We start from the raw sequence: 10,452 nt of genomic DNA, 5'->3' as shown, positions 1-10,452 counted from the left end.
GTGTGTGAGAGAGAGAGAGAGAGAGAGTCAGATGTGCAGAGGGAGAAATCCTGCTTAATTGGACTGCTGCAGGCTTGGGAAAGACCCACAGTCACCCTCTGCTTCTCTACCTCTTTTTCTCATCCGTCTCTTCCTCTTTTCTGTCGTCCACCTGAACTCGTATTGTCTTGTGTTTGTGTGACCAACAGCAGCGGTTGTTCGGTACGCCGCAGAGCTGCAGGTGTGCTTTGGAAAACTGTTGTCATTATTCACTACAAATACTAATACCACACTGTGAAAATACTCTACTACATGTAAAAGTCCTGCTAAGTAATGCAATGAAATACAAAGTAATGCAGTAAAATAATAATTATAATTACAATAATCATAATAATAAAACCCCAAATCTTCCCTGTTTGTGTTTCTTACTACTACATCTGATGTTTTGGGATTAATAATTAAGTAATATCATGCATTAATGTGCATGTTGTATTTCACTGCTGCCGTCTCTTCTCATCCATCTCTTCCTCTTTTCTGTCGTCCACCTGAACTCGTATTGTCTTGTGTTTGTGTGACCAATAGCAGCGGTTGTTCGGTACGCCGCAGAGCTGCAGGTGTGCTTTGGAAAACCACTCAAAAAGGAAAAAAAAAAAAGCTCACAGGCAAATTACTGATCATCGTCGTTTACAAGCATTTATTTTTATCCATACTCATCGGGTGTGCAGGGAGGGGTCCCTTCACAAAAATCAAGGACGAGCTGCAGTTCAGCTTTTAAGCCAGGCGTGACAGCTTTTCACAATGCATCCCCTTTAGAAACCAATTTTCAACAAGTAGGCTACAAGAAATCTTTTCTCAGCTCAACCTGACGACAGCTGGCCTGATGATGCTTAAAAAGTCGAGCAACAATGCTGATAAAGTTGCTGAAAGTCAACAGTTGCTGACAGTGAAACAGCTAAATAAAGCAAGTCCGTCTTCTATTGAAAATTTTCTCTCAAATAATATAATTTGTCTCAATAAATTCTCTGTTGACTGGATGCTCAGTTGTCATTTTCTCCTGCTTGTGTGAATAAACCCAAAGGTTGTCCTCACTAACCCGCAGGCTTTCACAGTTTTCTGTGTTCTTTAGTTCTTTCATTGTTGCTATTTAATATTTCAAGCACATCGAGCTCAGTGATATTTTTGTATTTGTTTAAGCACAACAGCATGTCGTACACCCAGTGGTCCCTCTGATGAAAGACCTTCTGACTTGAACCTCGACACACGAAGCTTTTGTGAATGAAACCTAGCGAAAACACATTTCCCTCCACGCCCCCACTTTTTGCTCCTGCCGGTGTGTGTCTTCATCTCATTTTACAGCTGTTTTCACCCACAAACATCTCTCCCTTCCTCAGCTTTCCTCTTTCATCTGAGTCACCTCTCCCCCCTCTTCTTGTTTCCTCCTTCCTTCCGCCATTCCCCTCCCCCTCTCCCCTGCACGAGTCCCTCCTCCTGCTCCGACGCCGTCGCCTCTCACTGTAACTGGCGAGTTTGCTTCTCTCCCCTTTTGTGGCGGTGACAAAGGGGGCCGGTGCCCTCTCGCAGGCTATGTTACAGGCTGTCACATGAGGCGGACACTCTGGGACGGCCCAGCGTTATCTGCTGTGACAACTCAGATTACTTCCACAGCCTCCCATCTGATCAGCACATCCAATTCAATTAGTGGCAATTAGTCCTGGTCCTCCCCACCTCCACCTCCACCCCCACCTCCTCCTCCTCGTCCTCCTCCTCCTCCTTGTCCTTCCTCCGCTGCCACCTCCCTCCTCACCCACCTGCTGTGTCTCCCCAAAAAAGCAAAGCTGCCAAGCTTTAAGCAACACGCTCTGGATGCTGAACAACTTTGGAGCGACTTGTAGCTCTCTCTCCCCACACACACACACACACACACACACACACACACACAATGACTCATTCGCACATTCATAGTCGTACTCACCAGCAGAGTACATATTCGAAGTGACACATCACACAGAAACCACAGTTTTCTGTAACTTAACTCCCACAGATCCGAATCAGGAGCAGCACAGAGCATACACATAAAACACACAAGATTAAAGAAGCTATGATCAGTATCTTTATAACAACAAAGATCACATGACTACATGTAACGGGATGGGAGCACAGAGTTATCACCGAACACCAGTTTCCTCCCAGCTGGAGAATCTTTCAGCTCACTGCTGTGGTTTTCTGCACCACAGCGTTACTAATTTGGTACAGTACTGCTTTAGCATCAGTTTTGGTGACACACAGCAGCTCCCTTTAGCCGAAAAGCAGCATCAAGTTAGAGCACACAGAGGTGCTTTAAGCAGATTTAAGAACCAGCTATTTAACTCAGGAGATGGTGGAGACTAACACAGAGCTAAAAGAGAGACAATAATGGCTCAAATAATTGAGCCATTCGGTCTGAAAAACAGTCTGTTTTTCTGCTTTCTTCTCCTGTTATTCATCTCGTGACCCCTCAGGTTTATCTTGTGGCCCGCAGGTTGAGAACTGCTGGTTTATTGGTAAATCTCACAAATAAAACTGGAGAGACATTCAAACAACTACTTGAGAGGCCGAAAATAGTCAGCCCTGATGCCCTCTGGTTTGTGAGATCCCTTTGTCTGCTGCCCACCCCTTATTCCCCCACGTTCACCCCTTTCCTCACCCAACCTCACCCGCCCACCAACCCACCCACACACACACACACACACACACACTGTTACTGTGGTCCACGCACACCTGGCCTTCACAAATTAGAGCCCTGGAAAACCAGCGAGCGGAGAGAAAAGCGGGATGGACGGTGGAACGAGGGGACGGGAGGGGAGGGGAAGGGGGTGTTTGGTCGACGGGGTCTTTCAGCATTCCGATGGAGCAAAAAGTTAATGACGGCCCTATTGTGTTGTGAGAAAGCTGGCCAGAGGAGAAGTGTTACAGGGAATCATGGCCTGTACCAGTGAGCAGTGACAAAAGGGGGCCGGCCATAAGCTGCATTGAGTTTTTACCATATTTATATCGCTTACATGGTCGCTTTATGTCCCCCTGAAAAAGTGCACTCACTCATCCTTGCTTCTGCTGACAATGTAAATTTGTTTGGAGCAGCAAAGTGGCGGATAATGAGATGACTTTGTTCTCTCGAGACAAAAAATATGGATTGTTAAGGAAGGCCCTGGTGAATTCTTGATGCTGTAGACTTTATAAAGAAGACCATGTTTTAATTTCTGGAAATTTTTTTTTTTAATCATATCCCATCGCCTTCTCACTCTTTAAGTCCCTCTCTTGCCTCCTTCTTCAAAAAAGCCGCCCTATAACACGCCCGCCTTCCCTGCAGGCCTTAATGCATGCTGACAGCTTCCCTCCATAATTGGTGATCACACCCAGATGGATGGTTCCTTAATTTGCTGTTCCCAATAAAGCCAGGCAGCTCACGGGAAAAAGGGGCAACAGGGGGAGTCGAGCTGTGGTGGTGGGGGCGGCAAGGGGGGGATCCTTGATTTGTTGGTTATAGATACAAGAGCAGTAAACACCCTAGGCTGCGGGCCCGACAGTTTGACCAAGCTTTTGTTCACACGTCCGTTGAAAAGCAGAGAGGGGCCCCCTGCCCTGTCTCGGCCCCCCTCCTCCCCCCTCTTCCTCTTCCCCAATAATCCCGTTCTGAGCCCCTGTTCCGTCTCTCTCTCTAGCTCCCTCTGTATTCGGTGCAGGCCCGGAAGCGCACTGCTTGAGCACTGAACGATGTATAAGTGAGTGTGTGTGTGTGTGTGTGTGTATGTGCGGGGGGGTTGAGGCGAGGGCAGGATGAGGAAGTGATTGCTTGTCTGCATATGTCTTTTCCCTTTTCATTGACTAAACAGATTGCTGGAGTTCGAGTGAATAAAGTATGAATGGAGGCAAAGAACGCAGTGAAGTTCCCGAGGTTATAGGTTATGGTCCGGGTAGGAACCTCGATTCATGTGTGGTCGTTTTGGCTCTATTAGGGAGGACGCAAACAGAGTAATAGACTGGGCAGAGGTGGAGACCCCCTGTTACTAATGAGGGCAACCTGCAGTGACCCCAGGGGAGCGGAGTGGAGGGTCAAGTCGAGCCTGACGGGATCATGCAAGCAAAGGGTTGAAATCAAGATTTAAGAAATGCGAAACGTCGTACACAGCTACTAGGAAAATCTGCACGGTGAATGGAGCAAATACAACCCCTGATCGAGATGAAGATACACAAGACTTCAATATGCTTTAGAAATGAAGCAAGACACAATCGATATCTGACTGAAGAGACAGTGAAGGGACACAAATATCCCAAGAAAACTTCAGTCATATGAGCCAAGTGCTCTTAAGCTTTCAATGAGATACTTAAGAAAGACAAATATGTATACCTACAAGGACATTTACACACTCTATCAAGACTGATTTATACAAACTCTTAAGTACTGTCTTCGCTCTCCACTTTCTTTCTGACTAAATGCTGTATTTTTGCACCACACGCTGCACTCTGCTCATCCTCAACTTACCTGCTATTTCTAAAAGCACTCTCTTGTGCTGCTGAATACGAAATAACATATTCCCTCTCAGTATCTCTGAAATGTAATTAGCTATTGTCAGTTTTCCTTGAATGCTTTGCCAGTTCGTCGAGTCTCGAAGTATGCGATGGTAATGGAATATAAGAAGCTTTTCGCATAGAACAACGCATTCGTCAGTCGAGGAAGCACTCTGCGTTACTCTTGGCAGGGTGAAGGAAGAGGAGCACAAGAAGTTATAGTGGATTTAAAACCAGAGATTGTCAAGTTTCGTCTAACCCAGGGTTTCAAGGCTTCATCACTGTTTGATGTGGTTAATGGCGAAAGATCATTTCTTTAGGGGCTGTGTCCGTTGTGCTTCAGGAGACAAATGAAGATGCCATCATGTGTCCTTGAAGAGTGATCACGTTCTGACAATCCACCGACCTAATCAAGAAACATAAGCGTAGGAATGGCTCCGCCACAAAAGGCGCTTTACAGCCAAGGCCGACTCTACCAAATCAATCTGCAGCTCTGCCTGCTGATTCGCAGCACAAAACAAAACAGCTCTGGTATGTTCTTGATGCACTTGCACTTGTTTCACATAATATCACAGCCGTGCTAAGCTGAATACGGCCCTAAACTGTCATGACTGCAAAAGAAGAGGTGAAGAGGTGATGTAAAAAGGTGGCTCGCTCAGGCGTTTGGGTGCATAGACAAAACAGGGGAGGGGGAAGGATGTCCTTGAATCCTGCAACAACAGAAAAGTACTAATTGAAGAGTCTGGGTCTTGAAAAGGATATTTAGGTAGCAGAACCATAGTCATCAGTAAAAAGAGGAGTCTGTGGCCTCTCCTCCTCTTCCACCGTCGCACCAATTTATTGTGCAGAAGGGCAAAATACAACATGCAATCTCAACTTTTAATGTCTTCAGCTGCGCTCCTTTTGTATGCAGGGGAAAGAACCATTCAGCTCTGTAAAAGGTGGAGAAATTGAAAATGGAAACAGTGCAGTGATGTGTTGTCATGTGTGTGTGTGTGTGTGTGTGTTTGTGTGCCGTCTAAACGCCTGTTTATCCACATGTTGGACTCGTGTTCGAGGCCTTGATGCTTGTGTTTGCAGATGGGACTGAAAACATGCTTTTGACATATTTTCAACCCGAGAAGATGCAAGCGTGTGTGCTTTGACACAACGGTGCATCAGCAAACCTTCAGAAAAAATACTGCATTCTGAAGACATAAAATCCATACATTTATGTATAGAATTTACTGTACATATAACATACTACAGTGTATTGTATATAAAATAAACATATTTAAATATGTCAATATTTGTTATTTGAAAGAAAATTACTTTGAGGTTCAGCATTCATGGTTGATCTTGGAAAGGGTTCATTTAATAGTCATTTGAGAGCTTTTCACCGGTCAGGGGATGAACTTTCAAAATTTTTTTTTTTTTTTTTTGCCAAGATGTAAATGCATTCATTCGAATTTTACAAAATATTTCAACAAATACACGTAGCCTATAAATGAAAAAACAAAAAAGCCACAGCTCCATCTTCTCAGTAGTGGTCTTTTGTTTGATTTCAAGTTGGCTGTCAAGTCAAAGTTGTGGGTTTGGTCACCTGACCCAGAAATTGGAGCAGCCACCATTCATCTCATTTACACTTGTGCCTTTTGCCACTGTGACATGTCAACGCGTCTTTCACAGAAGAAGGCTGTAAAACCCATGAATAATTTACTTTTAATATTTAATATGCATAATATACTGTAAATATTTAATGCACACATTTCACTGCCTTCTTTAACATGTTGTGCTGTGTCCTTCCACACAAATCAGCCTTACATCCTGCCTTTTCATCATTTAAAAAAGTTTGTTAAAGCTGGGTTATTTACGTTTCTCGTCTTCTCCCTTTTTCTCTCTTTCTCACTCTTTCTCTCTGTGGAAGGTTTTTCGGGGCTGGTTTGGTTCTCAGGAATGCAGCTGTGAATCTCTTCGCCGAGCTTAACCCCGACTCTTGTGTGAATCGTGTCAAAACAAGCAGACATCACTTAGTCCACGAGAGCTGAGAGAGGCAGGCGGGTCTGAGGCCTCCACTGAGCTGTCCGGCACTTAAGGTCACCTGGCAATTAACCTCTGACAGGGCAGCATGTCCCCGCCCTAATTTCTCAACATGCCTTTTATTCTGTCATCTCACACTTCCTCTGCGTTTCTCCGCAGATTTTTGGACAACATTTTTTCAAAGTTTAAACAAGGTGCACTTTCACTTTAATGTTTGACGACCATGTGAAGCTGATACTCTCCACATTGTAGCTCAAAGGTCACAATGGGATAGCAAAGTTGACAGTGTGGGACACCAAAATAACCTGTTCTCAACATATCTCCGTTTTGCAAACATTTTGTTTCAAAAGTGAATAAGCTGTAAATCCGTTTGTGTCTCTGGCAGCTGTGACTTGTGGTTTTTCCTCGTGTTCTCCCACGTCCGCCTGTCTTTCTCTGTTTGTGCTCTTTGTGTAATGTGGGTGTGGTGCAACCTTCCCTGTCTCTCCCGTCTCCTGATTACCTGCTCATCACCATGCAGTGTATCTATCCAGTCACTCACTGGCAGATTGTTTGTCCAGCCACAGTAGACCAACATTACTGCCGCTTCTTTCCTGCTCTCCAACTTACAACCTCAAGCCTTATCCGCCTTATCTCCCCAGCCATACATCCCCATCCTCTGTTCTCTGCCTCAGCCAGCCGCCTCACCACTATCTCCATCTCTATTCCCTGCTTATTACAAAAAATACCCATTTACCTCCATCCATCCTCCTGAGTCTGTGTCTGCGTTTGGGTCTGGTCAATAGCTGACATACTTGCAAAATAAAAACCTAGCCACTAGTCCATTTTGCCCTTTTTGTTGTCTTGTTGCCTGCCCCTTTCCTCCTTTAAACACTCTCTTCGTCTGCTCAGTCAATCTAATCCACCTCCCCCCCAACTACACGACCCTTGACCCTACGCACCTCTTTGAATGTCACATGACCATGCAGGTGTGGAGGGGTCTCTGCCCCGGCCAACCCCCAATTAGTGACCCTAATTAGTGAAGGGGCCCCCCTGCTGGGCTGCTGAGCTGCTTCATAGGACGGGGAGGGGGGGAGGAGGGAGAGGATGGAGGAAGGAGGGCAGAGGGGGAGGAAAGGTGGTGGTGGTGGGGTGGCAGGACAGTAATGCATTCCTAAAGGTCTGGGGACCCTCCACAATAGCACACAAACACATACGGTGCGTGTTAAAAGAGAAACAAGAGCCAACATGGAGCTGGGAGTGCATTTGTTGATGCACAACAAACAGTGCCAATGTAGAATGGGGCTGGCGCTCACTCACACCCAATACGCCAAGCACGAGACGAAGCATCAGGTGCACACGGCAGAGGACACATTTCAGGCATCCTTTCATTTATTTACTCCTTCTTATCCTCTGAAATTGAATATTTTTGTTTATAACTCTGCGTTTTACTCGGAGCGTTTTTACTTGTTAGCCACATCAAAGACAAATTTACTTGCATTGTGATGGGCAAACCAGCCTTTCATGTACTGATAAAATATACAGCAGTTTTGTTTACTTTTATGTTAAGACTTAATAGGAAAGAGTCTGACAAATGCAGCAACAAAGACAGTCAAATATGAGCAGTTGTGGCTATATTAAAGACATTATGGAATAATAATCATGGGCCCCTGTGGTAGATGATCACTTATATGTGTAACAACATAAATATTTTGTTCCCCTATTGAGCATTCTAAACAAAACAAAATATATTTTACATTGCATCCTCTTCCTTTTTCCGTCTTTTCTCTCCGAGTATTTTTGATGACATTTTGATAGTTGCAGGTGACATGGATCCATAAATCACACAATGCTTTTTGGCAAATTTGTTGCAGGTTTGCAGGCCCAACTGCTGCAGTATTGGTATAAATCACAGTATCATCGACATATACACAAAGCTTTTTGTTGTTTACGACCAAACTAATTAAGATGAATCTAATATGGGTTTGACTGCTTAGGGTGACAGCTGATTCCAGCGTCTGAATTCCTCCTCAAAAGAAGAATAAATAATTATTTTATTTCATTGTGTTCGATTTCCTTTCATTCTATTCAAAAAGCAAGCATTTCAAAGCATCAGATCTAAGAAAAATGTGCTTCTCATTTTCAAAAAGGCTCAGTTTTTCTTGACGTACTGTAATTGTTGTGTTCATAGCAGAGAGACTTTTGCAATAACACTTTATTTTACAGGTTCGTGATTTGCTAATAATTAATAAAAATTTCTTTGCAAGTTTCCAGGGAAGCAATGTGTGATTTCAGACTAAATTAAGTTTCTGAGTAAGTTACTAGAATTCAGTTGGTTTTGCTGAGTCTCTACACACAATTTTTATCTTCCAAAGGAATTAAATTGAAACCTTATTTTCTGTTATCGTTCATTGATTATTAAATTTATTCATATAAACTTTGTGCTCAAATTTTCAGCTGAATTGCTGTGCAATTGAAATGTACCTGCTGAACACTGCATCAATTTTCCTTATATTTTTACCAAATTACAATTCCCTTTCCAATAACTATATATAAAAATATATTTATATCAAGTACAAATTGTTAGGAAATTAAAATGTTTCATATGTAAGAATTATTTAAAAGTAAAAAAATCTACATATTTTTTTATTATTACTGATAACTGAGTTGTTGTTTATATTTTAAGGAAAATGCAGCTACTGCTCAGTACTTCTCTCCTCCTTCTGCTAAAGCACAATCTTAAACTATTTGTTAATAGTTTACTGGTTAATATGGCCTCCAGCGAGAGATTACCAATTAAAACCACCAATAAAAACCCTATTAGTCAAGTTCTGTTGCTCCTCACTGGAACCTGTTTATCACCACAGTTTCCTCCTTGGCTGCAGGGCAGTTCCTCCTCTCCGTCGCCTCCCCGCTCTCCTCCCCACCTCTAAAACAGGCCACCCATCTGGTCTCCTTTCTGCTGGTCCTCTCGCCTCTTCCTCGCTCAAATAAAGGTGCCAATCACTATAATTGGCACCCTGCAGGTCAATTGTCCCAGCTTGGAGAAGTGCTCCTTGTCGAATTCTGGGGTTAACAGGGTGGATATATGTGGTGTGCCACCTTTACAGCTAAAACCTACTTTCTTTCTTGGTAGAGTTTTGATAAGAAATCATCTAAATGTGATTTAACTGACACATTTAAGGTTTGAATCAGTGCACCAGACTGGTTATTTAGTGTTTTCAGGCCTCACTCAGCCAGTGTCAGCCCAACTAACATATAACCTGCGTAACGCCGGCCTTTACAGAGAGCCACAGTGTTCAGAGTTTCGCAGTGATTGAATAAATTTTAAAATCTTTTAGTATATTAAAAGTAGCATCACCATTTTTTTTTCCAGTTTTGTTTTTGGAACTATTTTGTTGAAATGGGATATGAAAGGACAACAAGGGTTTTTCCTGGTTGTTCATATGGCAGCCAATACACACTCTGCTCCAGTCACTTCATGTGTAGTCAGTTAAACTTGCAGTTTCACATAAAAAACGAGACATTTTTTGACTGATTTTTCATTCTAATAAAAGACTTATTTTACCATTAAAATATCTGATTTATTTTTTACAGAAAAGAAGCAAAATAGCCTAAGTCAGACCACATTTTTGTGAGGCATACTCATATTTTCATCCAATTAATATCCCAAGGGCACATCAGTTCAGTCTTTGTGTACCACTATGCGAACCAAAACAGAATTAAAAGTATTTAATGGAAATGCCACCACAGAAAGGTGAAATGTCCACTGCTTTGATGGTTTTTTTTGTTTTGTTTTGTTTGCCATGCTGATGGAAAGGACAAAGAAGTCAAGGTTTTTTTGTTTTTTTTTTATAAAGCTTAGAGTATAAGGCAAACACCAGGACTCCTCAGAATGAATGGAAGGAACTCAGACATGCAGATAGCAGT

Source organism: Scatophagus argus, chromosome 23 (genome assembly GCF_020382885.2).
Source record: "Scatophagus argus isolate fScaArg1 chromosome 23, fScaArg1.pri, whole genome shotgun sequence".
Taxonomy (NCBI): domain Eukaryota; kingdom Metazoa; phylum Chordata; class Actinopteri; family Scatophagidae; genus Scatophagus; species Scatophagus argus.
Note: the sequence above shows the minus strand (reverse complement) of the source record.